The 22,993-nt window shown below is 40.9% G+C and overlaps 1 protein-coding gene across 1 annotated transcript in view; it reads right to left on the bottom strand.

Moving 5' to 3' along the window:
- IL1RAPL2 (interleukin 1 receptor accessory protein like 2) overlaps positions 1–21,933 on the bottom strand; it is a 1,002,993-nt gene extending 981,060 nt beyond the window's left edge. The window contains exon 1 of the mRNA XM_045188489.3: positions 21,216–21,933. The gene's annotated coding sequence lies outside the window, so the exon portion shown is untranslated. The remainder of the gene's footprint in view (positions 1–21,215) is intronic.
- Positions 21,934–22,993: the final 1,060 nt, after the last annotated feature.

Below are 22,993 nucleotides of genomic sequence, written 5' to 3'. Positions count from 1 at the left end.
TAGAAAATTTGATGCAGATTCATTGCTCTACTTGCTCAGTCATTTTGAATAGGATGGCCACACAGTACAAATGTTCACTCAGTGGCATCTACTGCCCCCACTGACTAGTAGAGTGAAGTTGTCATTGTTCACACATGTTCATTCCAGTCCACTCTCCTTGGCTACCAGGTTACATTGATGTCATGAAAATAATTCTCATTATGTTAACAATGGCTGGACTTTTGTTAAAGAGATCTCATATACATGTATACATAGTTTTGTGTCATGTTTAAATGCATGGGTTCTGGAACTAGACTGGCTGGGTTCTCAGCCAAGAACAGTCATTTCCACAGCTTTGTGACATTAGGCAAATTATTGAATTTCTGTGTCTCAGTTTCCTCTTCTGAAAATGGTAATAACAATGTTACCTACCTCCCAATGAGACAGATTATGAGGATGAAATGAGTTAATACACATTCAGCACTTACTAGAACAGTACACAGAACATAATAAGTCTCCAATGGGGTTTGTGTGTGTATGAGATTTTAGTGGTCATAGTCTTTCATTCAGATTCAATGTCACAACCACCCATTAAAGAAGGTATTAAATAAGAATGAGGGAGTGGACCTGACCTCAGGAAAATGGACTTTTCTGTATCCTAGAAAGCTGAAGGCAGATATTTTGTCCAAGGACATCTGGCACTGATCTGGCTTTCCTTCCCCATTTGAGAATGTAGCCTCATTAATGCTAAGTTCAAGAATTAAAAACCTGTTAGTATTAAACATCCCCTTAAATGGAAGTACACAGGTTGTTAGTATAAGGTTTTTCCTAGACAGTGATGTAGACTCTGAGAATGCAAGGGGAAAAAAATCATCAATATTTTTTTAATGTGGCAGGACTGTTCCCATTACAGGTAGTACCACTGGGAGCCATAAATCTTTATAGAACTAGGAATCAGACTAAGTTCACACTAATATCTGCTCCCACCATATAAGGCTTTTTCCTAGTTAAATCAAATCAGGAAATTATATGTGGTTCTTTCCACAGCAATCCATAACTCACTAGAAAAACTGCATGTGTTACCAGAAGTGGGGTGTGAAATACTACAATAACTGTGTGTATTTATTAGTTTGTTTATATTTATAATATAAACAATAAGAGTCCAAATAACACTATTATTTGGAGGTAGTTAGAAGATGAGAAGTTGTATTTTGGAGTAAATACAGGCCATTATTTATCATATATTGCAATTATTTGTCACAATTTATCTTTATTTTTTCTTTATCTATTATTATTATATGTTTTACACAAGTACATATTCAATGTTAAGTAAAATAATCTATTGGTTTTTCTTCATTATATTTTCCTTTGTTTTTATTATTAGAAAGTCCTTCCAAGTTACTTTTATTTTATTCTAGTTATTAAATACTTTCCATTTTTACATTTAATAATTTAATCCCTTTGAAATTTGCATTTCATGTTGACAAGCTTATCTTGTAAGTGATATAAGCATAATAACTACTACCATGCATTCAGCATTTGAGTATTGTGAACTGAGATAAGCATTTTATGTGCATTATGTCATATGTGCTTTTATCATTCTCACTGTAAATACAAACAATAATTAAAAGCACAAACATTTTAAAAAGAAAATTCAAAATCCCTACCTATGACTAACATTTTGATGGATAGTTTAACACATCTTTATATACTTATGTGCACATGTAGGGGTACAGAAATACATAGAAGTATACAGAAATTTAATTTGCTGCTTTGTAACTTATCTTTACCATTAAATTGTATGTAGGTATCTTTCTATATCAATAAATGCAGGTATACATTATCTTTAATGTGTACATATGAATTGGCTTAATTGACACATTCCAATTTACCTAATCAATCCACTATTGCAGCCAGTAAGGTTGTTTCCAAAGTTTTGTTACTATAAACACAATGTTAATGAACATTATTTTATATATATATAAAATAATACACACACACAATCTTTTAGCACTTGCACTTATCTTTATTTTTTATATTGTTTTCTGAGTCTTTTTTTGTACAGTTGTCTCCATTTTCACCCCACCACAGCCCCTCACCCCAACCATCCCCACATCCCACCCTTGAACCTACCCCCTTTGGCTTTGTCCACCTGTCCTTTACACATGTTCTTTGATGGCCCTTCCCCTTCTTTCCCATTACCCCCTCCCTTTCCCTTCTGGTTACTGTCAGTTTGTTATTTATTTCAACGTCTCTGTTTTTATTTTGCTTGCTTGTTTGTTTCATTCATTAGATTCCACTTATAGGTGATATCATATGGTATTTCTTAGAATAAATTCTTAGTGAAATTGCTAGATCATAGATATTTATCTACATTTTATATTTTTATACAAATTTCCAAATAAACTTCTTCAAATGTACCAAATTGAACAGTGCATTAGATCATGTACATTTCCACAGCCTTGCAAACACCAAGTTTTGATAATATTTTAAATGTTCTCTAATTTGATAGGTGAAAACCATTAGTTTTTATTTGCAAAGTGAGTTTGTCTGTTGGTATCATTCTTTTATGAATATTTTGTTCATAACTTTTCACCATTTTCCATTGGGACATTTATTCCATCCATGTGTAGTTCTTTATATAGTAAGAATATCTACCTTTTGTTATGTCAAATACATGTTCCTAGTTTGTTTTTATTATCTTGATTATGGTATTTCTTTACCATACAGATCTATTTGAAGATTAAATTTATTAATATTTTCATTTAAGTCATCAGTCTCCATAAAATGATTAGAAAATCTTCCTTGGATATGCTGAGAAGAGTTCCTGCCAAGATAGAGTTGTAGGTAGAAATGCTTTGCTCCCTCACACAACCAAAATAAAGATAACAACCAATTTAAAAACAATAAACAAACAGAAGTGCCAGAAAATCAAACTGCATGGAATTCTGACAACCAAGGAGTTAAAGAAACATTCACCCAGACAAGTAGGAGGGGTGGACATGTCAGATGGCCAGCCATGTAGAGAGGACATGAAACAAGGCTGTGGACTGAGCGGAAGAGATGGGGTTGGCTGAACTGGAAACCAAAGACCCAAAACTAGGTGTAAAATACTGCAGAGGTTGCAAGAGTGGAAGAAACTCCCAATATCACAGGAGAGTTCATTGGAAAGCGGGCCTAGATTGGAGCAAGGGAGCAGCATTGTTCCCTCTCTGACCCCTCCCCCACAGACAGTGCCACGACTAAGCAAAGAGGGTTGCCCCGCCCTGCCGAATACCTAAAGCTCCACCCCCTTACAACTTAACAAGTGTGCTGAGACAAAGAAATATGGCCGAAATGAGAGAACAGATCAAAACTCCAGAAAAAGAGCTAACTGATGAGGAGATAAAAAACCTGTTGGATCCAGAGTTCAAAGCACTGGTAATCACGATGCTCACAGAACTGATTGACCTCAGTTGCAAAATAAAGGACAAAATGAAGGCTACCAAAAGTGAAATAAAGCAAAATAGACAAGGAACCAAAAGAGAAGGGAAGGAAACCAAGACTCAAATCAAGGATTTGGAACTAAAGGAAGAAATAAACATCCAAGTGGAACAGAATGAAGAAACAAGAATTCAAAAAATTGAGGAGAGGCTTAGGAAATTCTGGGAAAATGTTAAGCACTCTACATCTGAATCATATGGGGTACTAGAAGGAGAAGAACAAGAGCAAGAAATTGAAAATTTATTTGAACAAATAATGAAGGAAAACTTCCCAAATCTGGCAAAGGAAATAGACATCCAGGAAGTCCAGGAAGCCCAGAGAGTCCCAAAGAAATTAGACCAAGAAAGAACACAATAAAACACATCATAATTAAATTACCCAAGATTAAAGATAAGGAGAGAATCTTAAAAGCAGCAAGAGAAAAGGAGAGAGTTACCTACAAAGAATACACATAAGACTATCAGCTGATTTCCCCAAAGAAACCGTATAGGCAAGAAGGGGCTGGAAAGAAGTATTTGAAGTCATGAAAGGCAAGGACCTACATCCAAGATGACTCTATCCAGCAAAGCTATCATTTAGAATGGGAGGGCAGATGAAGTGCTTCCCAGATAAGGTCAAGTTAAAGGAGTTCATCATCACCAAGCCCCTATTATATGAAATGTTAAATCGACTTATCTAAGAAATAGAAGATAAAAAACTATAAACAGCTCTGGACTCTAGAGAGGAAGATGGTGACGAAGTAGGTGGGAGTGGACCCCAGCTCTCCCTGTGTCCAGCTGGAACACCTACCCAATCTTCTGAGGAACAGAGTGGACAGCCAATGGAATCCCAGCTTATATGAAGTTTGGAGGCCAAAAAGTGCAGAGGACATGGAAAAACAGAAGATGAAGAGATTGCGCTGGGACGGTAAGGTCCCTGGGATCTGTACGGGGACCAAGGCTGCTGCGGCCCCTGGCCTGGCAACTGCAGTAGGATACAGGGAAGAGAGTTAGATCACCAGTTCCCTCCCCTACTAGAGCAGGGAGGGCAGCCCGGCACCAGGAGGGACCTGAATGCTGGAAGTCATGGAGGGGAATAGAGATCAAGTGGGAGACACACAGAATCATTACATATCTTCTGGGTCTGTGGACACCAGCACTAGAGAAATTGAGGTGCCAGGCAACTCCTGGAGAAGGGAGGATGGGCCATGTTGGATCTTGACTCTGATAGTCTCCAGACTGGTTGGAAAGTTGGGATGTGTGAAAAGCCCTGTGCTTGTTAAGAACAGCGGGCAGCTGCTTTGTAAGGAACTCTCCAGCACAGGCTGGCTCACCCCAAAGGTGATTTGATCTACGAACGCCCAGAGACCAAGTGGCCCAGTGGAACCACATGCCTGAGCTTGCCTCACACTGTGCACCCAGTGACTCGGTGGCTGATTTGAGCCTGGCAGGTCACAGAGGACCAGGGCTGGGGGCTGAGCTGCTGTGAATATTGTACCCCAGACCTGGTCCCCATCATCTCAAAACCATAGGAAGGAGGAAAGCGAAGCCCAGCCCCCCTCTTCCTGCAGCATCTAGGAAGACCAGCAGAACTTGCTTAATAGGTTTAAAGTCAGCAGGAAGCTTATTATTATGATTTTTTTTGTTCCTCTTTCTTTTTTTCCTTTTTTTCTTCCCCCAAGTGAGACAATAAGACTTGGAGTTATGAAGCATCCAGAAATGAATAGAAAGGTGGAACACAAGATTAACCCCAACTACTGAGAAACTGAGACAAATGTCACTTTGCTATCCCATAGAGCTGGCATTTTATTGTTTATGTGTATTATTATTACTTTTCATTATTTTTACCACTTTTATTTTATTAGTATTTTTTTAATATATTTATTGATTATGCTATTACAGTTGTCCCATTTCCCGCCCCCCTCACTCAACTCCATCCTGCCCACCCCCTCCCTCCCACATTCCCCCCTATAGTTCATGTCCATGGGTCATACTTATAAGTTCTTTGGCTTCTACATTTCCTACACTATTCTTACCCTCCCACTGTCTATTTTCCACCTATCATCTATGCTACTTATTCTCTGTACCTTTCCCTCCCTCTCCCTCTCCCACTCCCCTATTGACACCCCTCCATGTGATCTCCATCTCTATGGTTCTGTTCCTGTTCTAGTTGTTTGCCTAGTTTGCTCTTGTTTTTGTTTTAGGTGTGGTCGTTAATAATTGTGAGTTTGCTGTCATTTTTACAGTTCCTATTTTTGATTTTCTTTTTCTTAGGTAACTCCCTTTAACATTTGATATAATAAGGGCTTGGTGATGATGAACTTCTTTAACTTGACCTTATCTGAAAAGCACTTTATCTTCCCTTCCATTCTAAATGATAGCTTTGCTGGATACAGTAATCTTGGATGTAGGTCCTTGCGTTTAATCCTGGGTAATGTAATTATGATGTGCCTTGGTGTGTTCCTCCTTGGGTCCAGCTTCTTTGGGACTCTCTGAGCTTCCTGGACTTCCTCGAAGTCTATTTCCTTTGCCATATTAGGGAAGTTCTCCTTCATTATTTGATCAAATAAGTTTTCAATTTTTTGTTCTTCCTCTTCTCCTTCTGGCACCCCTATAATTCAGATGTTGGAACGTTTTGAGATGTCCTGGAGGTTCCTATGCCTCTCCTCATTTTTCCGAGTTCTTGTTTGTTCATTCTTTTCTGGTTGGATGTTTGTTTCTTCCTTCTGGTCCACACCATTGATTTGAGTCCCAGTTTCCTTCCCATCACTATTGGTTCCCTGTACATTTTCCTTTGTTTCACTTAGCATAGGCTTCATTTTTTCATCTACTTTTGGAACAGATTCAACCAATTCTGTGAGCATATTGATAACCAGTGCTTTGAACTGTGCATCCGATAGGTTGGCTATCTCTTTGTCGCTTAGTTGAATTTTTTCTGGAGCTTTGAAGTGTTCTGTCATTTGGGCCATTTTTTTTTTTTTTTTTGGTCTTGGTGCTTCTGTTACTTTAAGGGGCAGAGCCTTAGGTGTTCACCAGGGCGAGGTAACTCTGGTCGCTGTGCTGTGAGGCTGTACGTGGGGGAGGGGCTGAGAGGGAGCAATGGCGCCCGCCTCACTCTCCTCTGGGTTTCAGTCTTTCACTCCGCTACCCACAATCAAACTGGGCCCCTCTGGTGCTGGTTCCCCAGTGGGTGGGCTTGTGCACACTCTTGGCCCCTGTGGGTCTCTCCAACGCCCTCTCCCGTGAGGCTGGGAGTCTCTCCTGCTGCTGCCCCAACCCCCAAGGGCGCTTTCAATCAGAGGTTTGAGGCTTTATTTCCCGGAGCTGGAGCCCTGGGTTGCGCAGTCTGCTTCGCTCCCCACCGTTTGCCTGGTTTAACTGTGTGCGAATGTGGGGCCCCGGGGTGCTACCCACTGCTCTGCCTGCCCCGCTCTCCACCACTCCGAGTCGGCCCTCTCGGTTTATCTGCACAAACGTAGGGTTGCAGGGTCTGCTAGTGCTCGGACTGCCTGCCCCGTTTGTCCCACACTCCGCCAGTCTCAGTCCTGCCACAGCCAGTGAGTCCTCTCCACCCCGGTGCCCGTCTCCGCCCCTCCTACCGGTCTGGATTAATGTTTATTTTGTATTTCCTTGGTGTTGGACCCCCTTGCGGTTGTATTTTCTGTCAGTTCTGGTTGTGCAAGGAGGTGCAGTGTGTCTACCTACGCCGTCATCTTGGTTCTCCTTATTAGTATTTTTTTTTCCTTCTTTATGTTTAGTTTTCCTCATTTTATTTCTCTGTTTAATTGTATTGTTAGACTGGTTTTCCTTATTCTCTTTGCACTGTATTTTAATTTTCCTTCTTTCACTTCACCCATGTTCCAATAACACACAATACTCTTGATCAAGTACTTTCTATTCTGGTTATCCAAATCATATATTTCTTGTCATATAATTGTTGTTCCAGTACTAATATAAATAATTGTTGTTCCACACAATTATACATATTACACAGCAACCTTCCCTGATCTTAGCCCACTTAAATTTAATCCTGAACATTACTATCGTTGTGGTTAACTCTATTCTCTGTCACACTATGCCTACCTTCTATCCTTTCCTGTCACTATTTCTCATCATCTAACCTTGCACAGGAGCTCAGTTTTCTGGATTCAGCTCACAATCATCGTTCCCTCTAAAAAGAGACTTTCCTATCATTTACTTTTTATAAAAAGTGGCTAGTTGGGTAAAATATCACAGTTGACGCTATACTTACCCAAAGAACCTCCAAGCTCTTCTCTACTTGCTGGTACTTTAAATCCCATCAATACTCTCCCACTGTCTTAATCTATTTTGCCTACCCCATCCACTAATCACATACAAGAATAAGTGGGAGCTGCGAAAATCTGCATACTTGCTGGAGGAGAAAAACCAGCAAAAAAGGAACCACCAAAAGATAAAAACCCAAGTACAACAAGACAACCCACACAAACAGAAGAAAGGGAAAACCTAGAGCATAAAGGCAAAGAGATAAAAGAGAGCACACCAATGAACCCCATAGAATTCCCACCATAGAAGTTCACCCTACAAAGACAGCTACTAAGGCAAAATATCAGGAAGCACAGAAACCAAGAAAGAGTCACCTAAAATGAGGAGACAAAGAACAAGAGGAACAGAAGACTCCCTACTGAAAGAAATAAATGAAATGGAGGTAAGCAAACTATCAGATATAGAATTCAAAATAATGCTTATAAACATGCTCAAGGAACTCACAGACAACTACAAGGCACTGAGTGAGAACTACATCAGCATGGAAAAGGAAATAGAAAATATGAACAGAAACGAGGAAGAAATAAACAATAAAATCTCAGAAATAAAAAACACACTAGAAGAAATTACAAACAGGGTGGATAGAGCATAGGAATGAACCAATGAGCTAGAGGACAAGGTAGAAAAAAGCACCCAGAATGAGCAAGAAAAGAAAGTGAGACTCAAAAGAATGAACAGGTGATAAGGGAGCTACAAGACAATATGAAACATAATATCTGTATAATAGGCATACCAGAAGGAGAGGAAGAAGATCAAGGAATAGAAAACCTGTTTGAAAAACTAATGATGGAAAATATCTCAAATTTGATGAGAGAAAAAGTCACACAACTCTAGGAAACACAGAGTCGCAATCAAGAGCTGCCCAAAGAGGCCCACTTCAAGACATATCATAATTAAAACAGAAAAATTCAAAGAGAGAATGTTAAAGGCAGTAAGGGAGAAACAGGAAGTAACACACAAGGGAGCCCCAATAGACCAGCAGCAGACTTCTTAATGCAAACGCTTAAAGCCAGAAAAGAATGGCAAGAAATATTCCAAGAAATGAGAACTAGAGAATGGCAACCGAGACTACTCTATCCATTAAGACTCTCAATTAAAATGGAAGGCCAAATAAGGATCATCCCAGACAAAATAACTCTAAAAGAATACACCTCCACCAAACCAGGTCTGCAAGAGATACTTAAGGAACTGCTTTAAGAAAAGGGAGAAAAAGAGTGAGAGAGGAACACAGGTACAAAAAAATGGCAATGAATAAGTACCTATGAATAATAACCTTAAACGTAAACAGATTAAATGTTCCAATCAAAAGACATAGAATACTAAATGGATAAGAAATCATGACCCACACAAATGCTGCCTACAAGAGACCCACTTCTGGACAAAAGACCTACACAGACTAAGAGTGAAGGGCTGAAAACAAATATTCCAACCAAATGGATAGGGGGGAAAAAAAGCTAGGGTAGCAATACTCATATCAGAAAAAAAAAACACTTCAAAGAAAGAGCCATAGAAAGAAACCCAGAAGGTCACTTCTAATACACAATGGAAAAATCCACCAAGAAGACATAAACATTGTAAATGTATATGCACCCTACATACGAACACCCAAATACATAAAGAAAATCTGGGAGGAACACAAGAAAGACACTGACAGCAACACAATTATAGTAGGGGATTTCAACACCCCACTGTGAAAAATGGACAGAGATTCCAAACAAAATATCAACGAAGATAGTGTGGCATTGAACAATACCCTAGATCAAATGAACTTAACTGATATATACAGATCCTTTCATACCAGAGTCAAAAATACATTCTTTTCAAACAAACATGGAATATTTTCAAAGATGGACCACATGATAGGACACAAAATAAGCCTCAACAAATTCAAAAAAATGTAAATTATATCAAGCAGTTTCTCCATCCACAAGGGATTGAAACTAGAAACCAACCTCAAGGAAAAATCCACCAAACACTTAACCTCATGGAGATTTAACAGCATGCTATGAAACAATGAATGGGTCAAGAATAAGATTAGGGAAAAAATCAAAAAGTTTCTGGACACAAATGAAAATGAACTCACAACAATCTAAACCTATGGGACACAGCAAAGGCAGTCCTGACAGGAAAGTTCATAGCGATACAGACCTACATAAAAAAGATAAAAACATTTCAAAGAAACAACCTAACACTACACCTACAAGAACTCGAACAACAACAAAGACAGTCCAGAGCAAGTAGAAGGAAGGAAATAACCAACATCAGAGCACAGTTAAATGACATAGAGATGAAAAGCACAATTCTTAGGATCAATAAATCCAGGAGCTGGTTCTTTGAAAAGATAAACAAAATTGACAAGCCTTTAAGCAGGCTCATCAAGAAAAAAAGAGAGAGGACCCAAATAAACACAATCAGAAATGAAACAGGACAAATTACAACTGATACCACAGAAATGCAAAGGATTATAACAAATTACTTTGAAGAAATGTATGCCAAGAAATTTGAAAACCTAGGTGAAATGGACAAATTTCTAGAAAAATATAATCTTCCAAAACTCAATGAGGAAGAAGCAGAAAGCCTAAACAGACCAACAACAGCTGACAAAACTGAAGCAGTATCAAAAAGCTTCCAACAAACAAAAGCCCTGGACCAGAGGGTTTCACATGAGAATTGTACAAAGCATTTAAAGGAGAGCTAACCCGCATCCTCCACAGATTATTTCCAAAAATGCACGAAAATGGATGGCTCCCAAACTCGTTTTATGAAGCAAACATCATCCTAATCCCAAAACCAGATGCAGACACAACGAAGAAAGAAAACTTCAGACCAAAATCTCTGATCAACATAGACACTAAAGTTCTCAACAAAATATTGGCAAAGTGCATTTAGCAATACATTAAAAGATCATACACCATGACGAAGTGGGATTCATCCCAGGGATGCAAGGATGGTACAATATTCACAAATCAATAAACATAATACATCACATCAACAACAGCAAAGACAAAAATCACATGATCATGTCAATAGATATTGAAAAAGGATTTGATAAGATACAACACCCATTTATGAAAAAAACACTCAGCAAAGTGGGAGTAGAAGGAGCATTCCTCAACATAATAAAGGCCATATAGCAGAGACCTATACTCAACATCATACTCAATGGGCAAAAGCTTAGAGCTTTCCCACTAAGATCAGGAACAAGACAAGGATGCCCATTTTCACCACTACAATTCAACACAGTATGGGAATTCTTAGCCACAGAAATCAGACAAGAAACAGAATTAAAAGGCATCCAAATTGGAAAGGAGGACGTAAAACTCTCATTGTTTGCAGATTTCTGATAATGTACATAGAAAACCCTATAGACTCCACCAAAATACTACTCGACTAAATAAATGTATTTGGAAAAACAGCGTAATACAAAGTCAATATGCAGAAATCAAAGGCAATTTTGTACACCAACAATGAAATATCAGAAATCAGGGAAAAAAAATCCTGTTTAATATAGCAACTAGAAAAATAAAGTACCTAGGAATAAACCTAACCAAGGAGACAAAAGACATGTATTCATGAAATGATACAACACTGAAGAAAGAAATTACAGAAGACACAAGCAAATGGAAGCATGTACCGTGCTTATAGACTGTAAGAATTAACATCGTGAAAATATCCATATTACCCAAAGTGATTTATAGATTCAATGCAATCCCTATTAAAGTACCTATGACATATTTCACAGATATAGAACAAACAGTTCAGAAATTTATATAGAACATTATATGGCCCCAAATAGCCACAGCAATTTTGAGAAAGAAGAACAAAGTAGGAGGGATCACAATACCTGATATCAAACTGTATTACAAGGCCACTGTAATCAAAATAGTCTGGTACTGGCATAATAACAGACACATAGACCAATGGAACAGAAGAGAGAGTCCAAAAATAAACTCAAGTCTCTATGGTCAATTAATATTTGACAAAGGGGGAAGAAGCATAAAATGGAGTAAAAATAGCCTCTTCAACAAATGTTGTTGGGAGATCTCGACAGATACATGCAAAAAAATGAAACTCGATCACCAACTTACACCACACACAAAAATAAATTCAAGGTAGATAAAAGACTTAAATATAAATTGGAACACCATAAAAGTCCTTGAGGAAGACATTTGCAGGAAAATCTGAGACATTCCACGCAGCAATACCTTCACTGATATGTCCCCTAAACCAAGGTACATAAAGGAAAGAATAAACAAATGGAACCTAATCAAAATAAAAAGCTTCTGCATGCCTAGAGAAAACAGCATTAAAATGAAAAGAGAATCAACTATATGGGAAAACATATTTGCCAATGATACCTCAGACAAGGGTTTGCTCTCTAAATTATATAAAGAAATCACATGACTCCACTCCAGGAAGACAAATAACCCAATTAAAACATGGGCAAAAGGCTTGAACAGACACTTTTCCAAGGAGCAGATACAGAGGGCCCAGAGACATATGAAAAGATGCTCAGCATCACTAGCCGTGAGAGAGATGCAAATTAAAACCACAATGAGGTACCATCTCACACCAGTCAGAGTGGCCAGCATAAACAAATCCACAAACAAATGTTGGAGAGGATGCGGAGAAAAGGGAACCCTACTGCACTGTTGGTGGGAATGCAGACTGGTGAGGCCACTGTGGAAAACAGTATGGAATTTCCTCAGAAAACTAAAAATGGAACTGCCTTTTGACCCGGCAATTCCACTGCTGGGATTATATCCTAAGAACTGTGAAACACCAATCCAAAAGAACCTATGCATCCCAATGTTCACAGCAGCACAATTTACAATATCCAAGTGCTGGAAGCAACCTAAGTGCCCATCAGTCAATGAGTGGATGAAAGAACTATGGTACATTTACACAATGGAATACTATGCAGTAGAGAGAAAGAAGGAGCTCCTACCCTTTGTGACAGCATGGATGGAACTGAAGAGCATTATGCTAAATGAAATAAGCCATGCAGTGAAAGACAAATGTCGTATGATCTCACCTTTAACTGGAACCAAATCAACAAAACAAGCATGCAAGCTAAATATAACCAAAGACATTGAAATTGAGAACAGGCTACAGAGACCAGAGGGGAGAAGGGAGGGGATACTGGGGGAAAGGGTGAAGGGTTTATAGAAAAATTATAAAGGATAGATGGACAATAACAAGTGGGAGGTGGAAACAGGGGAAGAAGGTGGGGATGGCTAGGGTGGTGGCGAGGGATGGGGAGAAAAGACAGAAAACTGTACTTGAACAACAATAAAAAAAACCCACTATAAACAGTAAATTGACAACATACTCATAACTATCAACAACTGACAAAAAGCATAATAATAACAAAAAGTAAAACTAAGCAATCAACTAGAACAGGAATAGACCCAGAGAAATGGAGATCACATGGAGGGTTTTCAGAGGGGAGTGGGAGGAGAAGATTGGTGGGGGAAGTTATTGTGAATAAGATTCATAATGGGTAGGCATAAAATAATCGAGGGGAGATTAAGAATAGTATAGTGAACAGAGAAACCAAAGAACTTATATGTACAACCCATGGACATGAACTAAGGGGAGCGGAATGCTGGAGGGCCGGGGTTTACAAAGTGGAGGGGGGAGAAATGGGAGAAAAATATTAGGAAAAATGTAATAGCATAATTAGTAAAATATACTTAAAAAAAAGAAAAAAGAAAACTCTCCTTGATCTCAAAACTTTAAAAATATTATAATTTTGAATACATTAAAGTAAAATGAAATATATAAATTTTAAAATAATATAAAATTCTTAATAAATTATAATTTAATCTTTACATTTAATTATTTGATCCAGCTAGAATTAACTTTGACTTAAATAGTAAGGATAATATAGTTTATTAAATTTCCCCTGAAATGACTAGAACCTTTTGTCCTAACCACATTTATTGAAAAACCCAACCTTTCCCTCAACCCATGAGTTTACATTGTCTCTTTATCAAATCTTAAAATTCAAAATATACATAATATATTTGAGTTTATTTCTTTGAACTATGTTATGTTGCATTGATCTGTCTGTCCTTGCACAAGTACCACAGTATTTCAGTATAATTTCTAGTACAATTTATATATAGAAGGGCAAGTTCTTTATGATTCTTCTTCAGAATTTTATCTGGAATTTATTTTGGTGTTTGATGTGATATAAATACCTTATTTTCTCCTCAAAGGGAGTCAAAATTATTCCTATAATATCACTAACTGATTTATGTTCTGAGAGGGAAGAAAGTGGCAGCACTATGGCTCTGGTGACTGTAAATAACTGTGCATAAACTTATGAAAGGACTTGCTTTCATGAATATGTTTCTAGGTGAAAATAAATGGGGAGAACCATTGCTGCATAACAGTGCTGTTCGATAGAACATTCTATGATAATGGGAATATTCTAAAGCTGCACTTTCCAATACAGTAATTGTTAGCCACATGTGGCCACTGAGCACTTGAAATGTGGCTAGTGTGACTGCAGAACTGAATTTTTAATGTTATGTAATTATGAACCAATTTAAATTTATACAACCATATGTTTAATGGACAGCACACTTCTAGAACATAACTATTAGAAATATCACCACCCTGTTATCTTGCTTCATAGCATTATTGACCAATAATAGATTAGGCAATTTCCAATTAAACCTGAAACTATCATTTAGATAGGGATTTCCAGAAAAATGCTAAGACTAGCGCTGAGATTTCAATGGCAACTCAATTAAGCAAATATGTAATAGGTGTCCACTGTATACATGGCACTCCACAATAAGACAATAAGACAGCTTTCAAAAAGTTTCATCTTTGGTAGGAAAGATATAGTGATAAGCAAATGATAATAATAGTTTCAGAACAAGGAAGTAACATAAAACAGGAATTAACAAACTGTTAGAAGGGTTCCAAAAAGGGAGAAATTCTATTGGCTATGGAAAATGAGAGAGAAATTAGGGAGAGTCATGGAAGAGGTGGCACTTCAGCTGGTTCAACAGGCAGAGAAGTAGAGATATGAGGGGGAGGAAGGAAATACTCTAGGTTAAAAGAATGCTATAAGTAGGCCATGCTGAGAGTGAGAGATGTGGGGCGGGAGTGAGAGATGTGGGGCCTTCATCATGCCTGCAAGCCAGGACGCAGGTACAGCTGTGGGGTTTGTGGGATTGCTCCCTGGCCCTGGTGGGCCAAGCTGGCATGCTGTGCACTAGAAACTGGCAGCCCTCAGCAGGGCAGACACTTCGCTGGCATCACCTCAGCCTGTCAGCAGTGGCAGTCTTAGACTTGGTGCCCTGCCCCCCTGCAGCCTTACTTGTGCCTCATGTGGTTGGACAAGCCCATTGTTGCATTTTTACCTTTCTTGAAATAATAAAGCATGGAAGATGCAGGCATAAGTAAACATGGCTCACCTCCTGACAAAACCACAGCAAAAATTACAACTAAATTACAAAACAACTATCACCCAGAACTGTCAGAAAATCAAGCTGCATGGAAGACTGACAACCAAGGAATTAAAGAAGTCACATTCATTCAGATGGGCAGGAGGGTGGAGATGCTGAGACACAGAGATGCAGAACAGGCTGGTCCCACACCCACATGTGGTGGATAAAAACTGAGAGGGATATCTTGGGAGTGAGGGATCCCAGTCTCACACCAAACCACCCACTCCAGGGTTCCAGTGCCAGGAAGATAAGTTCCCATAACTTCTGGCTGTAAAATCCAGTAGTAGGGGTATCAGAAGAAACTGCTGGATTTTCAGGCATCCCCTTTTAAAGTGTTATCAATGAACTTAGGACTTACTCAGACTCACTCCCTCTGGATTCCACTACCAGGCTAGCAGCTTGAAGGGCACCAATGGCATTCAGGGAGAAACTGAAGTGTCTAGCATCAGGTCGAGTGCAGGGGTAAAGCTTCCTCCCAGACAAAACTCCAGAGGCCAGGCAGTGACCATTGTTCCTTCTCTGGGCCCTTACACACACAGAGCTGTGGCATCATATCTGAGGTCCCATCAACCTGGTTCATATGAGTTGCCCTGCTCTAGCAATTACCTAAGGCACCACCGAATCCAACTAAGGGGTGTACTTTTCTACAATAGGCCATGCTACTAAGACAGGAAGTCAAAGCAGCTCTATCTAACACATAGAAACAAACACAGGGAGGCTGCCAAAATGAGGAGACAAAGAAATATGGCCCAAATGAAAGAACAGAACAGAACTCCAGAAAAAGAACTAAACACAATGGAGATAAGCAACCTATCAGGTGTACAGATACAGAGATCATTTGGAGGATTACCAGTTGGGAGGGGGAAGTGGGAGAATGGGGGTTAAGGTGCAGAGATTAAGCAGTACAAATTGGTAGATACAGAATAGGCAGGAGGATGTTAAGAACAGTGTAGGAAATGGAGTAGCCAAAGAACTTATATGCATGACCCATGAACATGAACTAAGGGTGTGATTCCCAGAGGAAATGGAGGTTGCTGGATGGAGGGGGGGAAGGGGGAATTGGGGACAACTGTAATAGCATGATCGGTAAAATATGAAAAAGAAATAATAAAGCATAATATGCCAAAAAAAGGAAGAAGAATGGCATTAGGAAAAGTACAAAGAATGGATAACAAAGTTTATGTTGGGCAAGTGGTCCTCTCCATCTAAATCATCATATGAGCAGTAAGGTAGTAAAAAATAAGGCTGACTAGGTAGGCTGAGGCTAAATCTCAAAAGGCCTCAGATTTGTATCCAAATAATCTGGTTTTGACATTAGAGCTAGTGGAAAGAGAATGAAGTTGCTTTAGATTACTGTCACCTGAACTCAGGGCCTCAGAGCAATAAATAGATTTGTGGTATCCACAAAATGAAGTTTCCCAATTTTCCTTTATTATCACGGTGAAATCACTTAAGTATTTGGATCCTTGGTTCCCATTATATTTAATAAGAAAAGATCACCCACCTCAAAAAATTATTTTGAAAATTAAGCAAGATAAGGAAAGGGGGAGAGCATTTAACAAAGTACGAAACAAGCACGATATAAATGTTAAAATTTCATAACAGTGTGCAGTAATTCAGATGTTTCCTAGTTGTGTGACACACACCCAAGTAAGCCAGGATAAAGCAGCCTATTCAGGCATAGTGACAGACAATAAAAGAGAAGACTCTAAAACACAGCCATAGTTCCAGCTAAAGGAGGGATGGGGAGAAAATGCAGACAATTGTAACTGAATAAAAAATAAAATAAAATAAATTTAATAAAAAACAAAAAACCCACAGCCATAGTGATAATGTTTAAAGGCATAATTTCATCAGGCAAACTGATAAACAACACCTCCTTTGGGTCTCTGGACGTTTAAAAGATGATAGAATCTCTGGGTTAGTAGTAACAAAGGTCATCTAGTTATATTTCCAAAATCTGATGTTTGAACTCTCACCAGATGCCTGGCCAGGCTATGTGCATACCTATAGTAGTGGAGAACTTCCTAGGATTACAATGCAATCCATTTAATGTAACAGGCATCTCTAATGGTTAGAAATTCTTTCAGATTCAGTAATAATCTGTACTAGTTAATATTCACTCACAAGGTATCCCGCACTTTTAAGTGAAGAACTAAATAAACCTCAGGAAGTTTTATCTTAATACATAAAGGTAGATTGTATTAGCGAGCAGATGAAAGACAACAAGGAGAGGCAATTATAGTGGGACAAATCAAGAATCCAGAAGACTTGAAGGAGGATGAGGAGGAGGAAGAAAAGGAGAATAATCCAGAGGACTTGACAGGGAGTGGTGACAGTAGGGATGCAAAGGAGAAAAGCTATTCCAGAGACAGAACTCAGGGCATTTAATAAAGGATAGGATGCAAAAGGCAGGGATGAATAAGGCATGTAGGAGTCACAGATGAATAAGACTTGGGGAGTATTAAATTGATGTTTGAATGAATTTTACATAGAAGTAAAACACCCAAATAGAGGTATAAATTAAAACAGGGAACAAGCATTTTGGAACTCAGGAGGAAAGACAAAGTAGAGCTACATGAAAAGATGAGGTTTAAGGGGACAAATAAAGCAAGCAAGGCTAAAGACAGGCTCCTTGGCACAAAAGATATGTACTAGGTTATCTGATCAAAGATTTGGAGCCATGACTGTGGCCAAGGAAGGCAGAGAGAAACTGTCCCACAATGAATTCTCACCAGTTCCTTCAATCTCATTGGGGGCAAGCTCAAAGTGAACCAGCCAAAAGTGCTTGAATTCTTGGTGGCTTTCCTAGTCAGACCCACGCAGTCACTTTCATCAGGCTGTATATTGGCCAGGCATGGTTTACGTTGGCAAATCCCTTGGCACTGATAGCTCAGAGTCTAAACTTAATAAAAGGCTTATTTTCATGTCCTAGCTCAGAATAATTAAGGCACACATTGCACATTTGACATTTATTTATCTTTCTCCACCATGCTGGCTCTGATCATGATTTCCTGATATAGGCTGAAGAGACAAACCTCAGGGGTTAAGAGGTATGGGCTGCTGGCTACAGCTAGAAACCAACCATGAAAAGCCCTGTTAGCCCACACTTTGAGGTTTGCTAGTGACTTTTTTCTTACTTTTATATCTTATTACAAAACAGTTGAAATGGGATTTTTTTTTTATTTCTTCCACTTGGTTATAGTGCATTTTAATCAAGTAGCTTATAATACTTTTCAAATGAAGAAGGCAATATGTGCATTCTTCTTCTATTAGCCCTTTGGAAATATCCAAGTACAAGTCAGAGAATATATTTTTCTCCTTTAAGTTTCACTGGACTATAACAACCTGCCATAGAATCTACTCAGGCCATCAAACGCCATACAGTGATTACTTCATTTAAGGAACAGATGTGAATGCACAACTCTGTTTTACCAAAGTATATGATCATTTCAACCATATTTTAACTCATTTCACTTCCAAGCCTTTTTCCTTCTCAAATAGCAAGTTTTTTCCTGAAACACTTCAATAAACTATACAAGCCAACATTTGGATATAGTGAAGATTATCATTTTAAAAAAACTGGAACAGTCACTTCATTACTCATCACTTGTATAAGGTTGAATGCTTTAGAGTACCTCTTCTTAAAACTAAATAATTCTTCAATGGTTTTGTACCTATGGAGACATGCCAGGTAGGTAATTTTGGCTATTCCACAGCTAGCCACACTATCAGTTCACCCCGGCAAGTGGCATAAGCTTGTATGGACTATATCACCATACCAGCAAACAAGTTCTACTAAATTGGAGAACCTTCTCTCAGGAAATGAATGGGAAATCAAGACTCAGACTCGATTTTACATGTTAAAGCCACAGCCCATGCCTGGCCAGTGCCTTTAGCTCCTACATAAAGAGATCTTAGCAGTAGGACCCTCTTGGAAATTGAAAATGGCCTGATTGTTCAACCTGTGTTGAGCCCACTCAGAAATCAGTGAGGGCAGCAGAGGCCATCAAAGCCACTTTAAACCCCCAACCCTACTGCTCTGAGGGCCTTTCCTTCACCTAATTGGCAGAAGCAGTCACAGGCAGCTTAGGTTGCTGCTTGTTCCTCCTTTCAACCAGCTGGGGCTAGAGTCCCAGAACAAGAAGGCTTTGGTGCCTTACAGCCTTTTACCCACATTTAAATGTTTTCCGTTTAAATCATCTGCTTCTACTACCAGTGACTGCAGGCTGTCTAGCCACAAGGCAGCCCCAAATTGAAGAGCTCACACGGTGAGCAGGATTAAAGCTGGAGCCACTGCAAATGGTCCAGCCACGGAGCTGTCGGGTAGTAGTGGCCCCATAGCAGGGGTTGCTCAGCAGAGGAAGAGTAGAAAGAATGGAATGGGTGCACTTAGGCACTTGAAGCCTGAGCTCTGGTATACCTGGGAATTTCATTCTCCCTAAACTGCAGGGTAGTTCTCTAATTCCTTTGCAGGGAAGCAAGGAGAGCTGGGAAACAGGCTTTGAATGGCAAGACCCGCCAAAGCCAAAGTGCCTGGGACCCTTTTGGCAAAGAGGCCAGGAGCACTACACCATACCAGCACTATCGCTCCTAACACTGCTCGGAGAGCTGTTTCAGAGGGTAAGCGAGGGAAGGTCTTGGGTAACAGTGGGAGATGGTCCCCGGTCTCCCACACCTGTCTTGGACACTTAACTCCTTCCCTCCCAAGGTCCCTGCAACTGGAGTAGCCTTCCTGAGCAGTAGTGCCTGCAGAATTTGCAAGACCTCAGGGACTTGTCTTTTCCTCCCTCCCTCCTTCGTTTCTTGAGGTCTGACTCCCATCCAACTCCCCTCCCTTGGCTCTTGTTTAATAATCTACAACTTGGTTCCGCCTAGTCAGAAAGAGAGAAAAGACTTTCTTCTTGGAAGTCTACAGAAGGTGAGGTTGAATGTAGTGATGGAGGCTAATTATTCCTGAACAGATTCCCCCCACCAGGAAAAAACAAAAAAACAAAAAAAAAAAACCATGGTAGGCTCCAGAGTAGCTTTCAGTAGAGTACTTTTCCAGCACGTCAGCCCCGCCACAACTTTTGTGCATGGCCTGGAGGAAATCTTAAATACCTATTTACTAATATATCTCCCCTAAGTTATTGGGTCACAGAAATGGGGGAGGGAGAGTGGCTGCAGGAATCAGGAAAAACCCCTGAAACATAAAATTATTATAACACACGTTTCCTCTGCCAGGTCTCTTTGCCAAAGCATTTTTCTTAAATGCCTGATAGTGACAAATCAGGCTGGTGGCTCCAGTCCCGGACCGAGAGTGGCAGGCAAGGCTGGTCACATGCATTAGCCTTCCCTCTTCTCCCTATCTGGGGTTCCTTCCCTAGGAGTCTGAATTGCAACTAGACGCGGGCCGGTCCTCTCCCCTGAGCTATGGTTCAGAAATGCCACTCAAGTGGAGAAAACAGCTCAAAGGGCAGCAGGGATTCCTGTGGGGAGAGCAGCCGGGGCATACCAGGGTTTGCGCTGGGGTCCCTTCAGGTTCGAAGGGCAGGTAAACAGAAATAGCCTCAGATCGCCAGAGTTAGTCCCTTGGCTGGTGGTCGCTGGTAATCCCGAGGAGCGAGAGCACATTGCTGGGGAACCCCTCGGTGCTCTGCCCAAAGCCGCCTTGATCCCCATCCCAGCGGCGGTTGCTTTCCTGGCCATGAGCAAAAAAATGTCCGAATCAGAGGGAAGAGCCTAGTGGGAAAAAGTGACTTCCAGACTACAGAACCCGTGCGCCAGCCACTGAGGCGACCAAGATCTTGCCGCTGAAATGCAATGCACCAGCTAATCGGTACCTGGAAGGCGGCATGAACTCCTCCTCTTCAAGGAGTCCCTGGCCTTGGAAGCTCTGGTCCCTAAACTTTCTGAAAGGGATAAAGGGAGAGAAAGGAAACTAGCGAGCATTTCCAGGCGCAGAGACCAGGGCTGTAGGAGAAGTAGAGTCCCTGTTGACTGCAGCCAGTAGCATTACCTGAGTCTTGCAAAACAGCTGACGACGTCCAGCAGGACTCATGCGTGCAGTTCCATGGCTGGAGCTCTAGGCTTCACGGTCCAGGGAGAAATGGCGAGCTGGGCTCCAGAGAACGTAGGCTGGAGCTTTCCAGGTGACAATAGAGGCTGCTCAAAGACCAGCACAGCTGGAGGAGGAGTAGGGAAGACCGTTTCCAGAAAAGCGGCCAGAGCAACTTCACGTGTTTCCTTCACTCCCTGTCCCAGACAAAGAGGATGCTTCCCCACCCAGGGAAGATTTCTAAGAGTTGAGCGGAGCTCTCGTGGACTTTAGGGGGAACTGGACGGGCAGAGCTTAAAGAAGATTCCTAAATCACTTGGCCCCTTCACTAGAATGGCAAGTTCTGCCTCTTGGCTCCGTAACCAGACTCTCTTAAGTCGCCTGCTTCCTAGCCTCGTCCTTCTTTATGACTTTACTTCGGAGCAGCCTTACTGCAGCCTTACCTTGCCTTGGCCAAACTGCACCGCAGGACGCAGGCCCTGGCGCCCCTCGTGAGTCACGCACGCCCCAGTGGGCAACAGACTCTCGCCCTGGTGGCAGGTCAGGTGGCAGGTGAAAAACTCTGCCTGCCCTTTTCTCTCATGCCTGTTCGCTGCTCCAGCTTTTCTTGGAAACCCTCTCCAGCCACTGCAAAAAAAAAAAAAAAAAAAAAAAAAAAAAAAAAAAAAAAAAAAAAAAAAAAAGGCCTCTAGGTCTCCCAAGCTCCGAAAAGGGAGCGGCGCCGGAAAAGTGCGCCCCAGGCAAGCCTCACATCTTACAACCGCTACTGCCACCTCTAAAATATGCCTAGAGTGGGGGTAGGAGGGTAGTGGGAATCACCTACAGCTGCGTCTCCGTCGCTAACAGTTTGGTGCCTCCTGGCTGAAAGATTGCACCGGTGAGGATGTGGGAATCAAAACCGCTCCAGTATATCACGTGAAAGGATTGCTGCTCCTCCTCCTTTTCCACACCCCTTTGGATTTGGGAGTGCGGGTAGGGGAGGGATAGTGGAAAAGGCTACCAACGCTGAATCCCCCATCCCCTGACTAAAATAAAAAAACAAAACAAAACAAAAAAAACGCGCTTACCTTCCTGGGAGCGGGGGAGAAGGAAAGTGCGTCCCGGCAGCGCCGTCTAGCGTCGGTACCAGAGTAGGCCGCCTACAGGGTTGGGGCGTGTGCTGAGCTAATTGCAGAGGTAGAAAGCCACTAAACAAAGTTTTTCAGCCAGCCTGGTCCCCAATTCGACCTACTGAGCAGGTCTCTAGTTCAGCCAAGAGTTCACCTGCTTTGTCCCACCCCATGCCAGAACTTAACGAAGGCCACCTAAATTGTATTCATAATGCCAGAGATCTCACCTATGAGTGGAACCTAATTAACAAAACAAACCTCCCACGTTAGAGATTCTTAAGTCTCATTTCTCCAGCGCCGTCAATCGTACGGTGGGCAGGGGGGGGTCCTGGGATCCCAATATGGGCTCAGAGATCGAACCCGGGCCATGATTATTCATACATCGCTTCTGAGGCTCACCAGCGATGCTCCTGATCATCCTCCCCAACGTCACTCCCGGGAGCACCTCTTTTTAAGAGTGGTAGGAGAGAGGGACTATGACTCGACTCCAGAACTCAGTCTGGGTTGCAGAAAATGAGGCGTAGGGCATCCAGGCCAGGTATTTCCCAGAGTGTTCTGCTCCACTCACGCTCACCTTGCTGATTAACACGCTTAACAGGATTGGTCATTACATGGGTCAGTTGAGGGCTG

The sequence above is a fragment of the Desmodus rotundus genome, chromosome X, assembly GCF_022682495.2.
Source record: "Desmodus rotundus isolate HL8 chromosome X, HLdesRot8A.1, whole genome shotgun sequence".
Lineage (NCBI taxonomy): Eukaryota > Metazoa > Chordata > Mammalia > Chiroptera > Phyllostomidae > Desmodus > Desmodus rotundus.
Note: the sequence above shows the minus strand (reverse complement) of the source record. Positions and strands in the feature narration are given on the sequence as shown.